The sequence below is a fragment of the Physeter macrocephalus genome, chromosome 2 (genome assembly GCF_002837175.3).
Source record: "Physeter macrocephalus isolate SW-GA chromosome 2, ASM283717v5, whole genome shotgun sequence".
NCBI classification, from domain to species: domain Eukaryota; kingdom Metazoa; phylum Chordata; class Mammalia; order Artiodactyla; family Physeteridae; genus Physeter; species Physeter macrocephalus.
Genome location: NC_041215.1, coordinates 76,568,967 through 76,572,426, shown reverse-complemented (window position 1 = coordinate 76,572,426; position 3,460 = coordinate 76,568,967). Strand labels below are relative to the sequence as shown.

Below are 3,460 nucleotides of genomic sequence, written 5' to 3'. Positions count from 1 at the left end.
TTACCATGCTAACATTTCGCTTGGCTCTTTATTAAAAAACTTGTTTTCGGCGTTAAATTATCATGATTCTTCAAAATGACAAAAATGAACAGATAGAAACGTAACTGTCACCATAAAAGAGCAAATATAAAGAACTCTTCAACTGTTAGATCAGGAGTGCCATCTGAGCTGTGCCTTGATGGCTGGCTGTGAGTCATTTTATAGAGGGGCTTCTGTCCAGATTCATTCTAGGCAAGGGAGAGAGTGGGTCACAGACCTTTTCCTGTTCTCACACTTGTTTTTCATTCCTTTTTTTTTTTTTTTTTTTTTTTTTTTTTTTTTTTTTTGTGGTGCGCGGGCCGGCTCCGGACGCGCAGGCCCAGCGGCCATGGCTCACGGGCCCAGCCGCTCCGCGGCACGTGGGATCTTCCCGGACCGGGGCACGAATCCGTGTCCCCTGCATCAGCAGGCGGACTCTCAACCACTGCGCCAGCAGGGAAGCCCCTCATTGCATTTTTAATTTAAGTCAACGATCAGATTAGGTTCTGCTTAACTTGCAGGGATCAGTTCACCTTTCTCCTCAGCCCACTTTCATGAGCATAGAAGGTATATTCTTCTTCTCCCTGCAATGGTACTGGTTGGTCTCTAATAAGAGATCTGGAAAACTGACTCTATTAAGTCAAAAGCTTGAGAAAGTCTTATAAATCTAATGAAATTACCCATGTGTGGTGCTCCGGTGCCAAGATGACAAATGGGTAGTCCTGACTTCATCAAGTGACTCTCACTTTGATTTTTAAAAGTCTGTAATTAAATTTTTCTATAAATATGTGATCCATTTTCATCTGAAGAATTTAGGCTGTTCCCATAACCAAATGCCTAAGCTAAGCAGTACAGGTGCATGACCAGCACCCCACTGTTCTTGGCGGAGTATATGGTATATTTGGTTTAAATACCATTGATGTGATCAGATGATGAGGATTTTTTTCTAGGATGGGACAAACTTAGATACTAAAATTACCTGATCTAAAGAATGAGTATGGCTGATTTATGTCATTCATATTGATCCTATTTCACCTTTTTATGTCTGCTAATGACCAAATTCATAACTTCCTTTTAAGGAGGTATTCAGAAGAGTGAAAAGTGGGGAAAGTCTGGGTTTTGAAGTCCGACCTGACTTTGCACCTGGCTTTGCTGCTTAATAATTGATTGGATGACCTTAGAGAAGTCACTGACTAACCTCTCTCGGCTTACCTTCCACATCTGTAAAGTGTACATATTAATAGTACTTGCGGGCAGGCAGCTGGTGGGTGGGGGGGCTGGTGTAGGGACTGTGGCAGTGCGCGGGGACCCGGTACAGTGGCTGCAGGGCTGAAGAGAAGCTACTAAAGTTCCTGTGGACGCAAAGTAGAATTTCATAAGAACATAATGGATGGAGAAGAGAAAACCTATGGTGGTTGTGAGGGCCCTGATGCCACCATGTATGTCGAATTGATATCTTCGGATGGTCATGAATTTATTGTAAAAAGAGAACATGCGCTAACATCAGGACAAAAAAGGCATGTTGAGTGGCCCAGGTCAGTTTGCTGAGAACGAAACTAATGAAGTCAGTTTTAGTGAGATCCTTTCACATGTGCTATCAAAAGTATGCATGTATTTTACCTACAAGGTTCACTACACTAACAGCTCCATGGGGATTCCTGAATTTCCAATTGCACCTGAAATTGCACTGGAACTGCTGATGGCTGCAAACTTCCTAGATTGTTAAATAAAATAAATTATAATAAACTGTTAACTTTTTTCAGTATTTAATACCTGTAGTTAGTAGTTTTTTCGTATATAGTATGTTGCCTGTGTGCAATTAAACTTTAAAGTTCGCTGCAAAGCAGGTTACCTTCTGTTCTTTTGCATAGCAATCAGAGTTGAAATTTGTTTGCTACATCAACAAATTAAGGACATTTTTACAAATTGAGAAATAAATATGCCAGTTCGTAGGTGGTTTTGCCTTATCCTTTGGATGTGATTTTTTTTTTTTTTTTTTTTTTTTTTTTTGCGGTATGCGGGCCTCTCACTGTTGTGGCCTCTCCCGTTGCGGAGCACAGGCTCCGGACGCGCAGGCTCAGCGGCCATGGCTCACGGGCCCAGCCGCTCCAAAATTAGAGCAGTGGTGATATAGTAAATGCTGAAATTTAGGCATAAATTCAACACGTTCTACAGGTAAATAATGGGGCTACATATTTTTATGTTTTTAGTGTTTTTTTAAAAACCTATTCTGATCTTAATAGCTGTCATTAGCATTACTAGAGTTATGCAATTGCATATAATTGCATTATAAACATGTTTATAACTTAGCCAAAATATTGATTTTTATAACTGTCAAAGACATGAGAGTTGAAATTTCTTATGTGTCTTTTGATAAACTGCAGTATTGTTTAAGTGTATCTTGTCTTTTTGTTTATTGCTACAATTTAAGAACTTTATTTAAAATCAATTTTGGAATATTACTAGGTACAGCTTTTGGAGCAGAGACTTTTTGAACTGTAGCCACATGGTCAACAAGTAAACTACATGACTTTAGTTTCATGTAGTTTCATTTTGCATTTTGGCCAATCCATTGACTATAATATAGTCTCCTTTGCAATATTCATTCTTACACAGTCCCTTGTGATTACACTTCTCATTATTTAAATATGTTTTAAAAGACTCACTATGAACTTCATCTAGATCCTAAGAGCAAGACTTCTGACAATTCCAGTCTTCCTCCATTCAACTGAAATGTTATAAAATATGAAAAACGTGGAGAGATGCAGTACAAATCTAATAATGCACTTTTATATAGTATATTAATTATCTTCTATTAATGTATGTCCCACTAGACATGATATCCATAATGTGGGTCTTCTGAACTCAAACTTATAAAAGAGGTCATTCAGCTTTTATGCTAAGACAAAAAAAATTTTTGAACTATAATACAGCGTCTCTGCTTAGTCGTGGAAAAAGAAGCACTAGAGTTGGGTTTATTATTGTCTCTATCTTAGCAGTAAAACAAAGCTGTTATTATAGGGTCTATAAATTTAAGTCTTCAGCTTACTTCTTTGACTGGTTCAGTATGGACCAGTTTTTCTGGAACCTGCAAAAACCATAAACAACCAAGATCGATAAAAGTAATTTTTCCTCTTAGAAGACCTAACATTGTTATTGAAAGCAATTAAATATAAATGTTAATTGCATATATTTTAGTAACATCTTAAGACATACTGTTACATATTTTAGTATAGAATTATCGAGTACAAGAATTATATTCTGGGGGCTTCCCTGGTGTCGCAGTGGTTGAGAATCTGCCTGCCGATGCAGGGGACATGGGTTTGAGCCCTGGTCTGGGAAGATCCCACATGCCGCAGAGCAACTAGGCCCGTGAGCCACAATTACTGAGCCTGCACGTCTGGAGCCTGTGCTCAGCAACAAGAGAGGCCGCGATAGTGAG

General features: G+C 38.8%; 1 pseudogene; it reads left to right on the top strand.

The window, feature by feature from the left end:
- Positions 1–433: 433 nt before the first annotated feature.
- On the top strand, positions 434–1,788 carry LOC102984523 (elongin-C-like; annotated as a pseudogene).
- Positions 1,789–3,460: the final 1,672 nt, after the last annotated feature.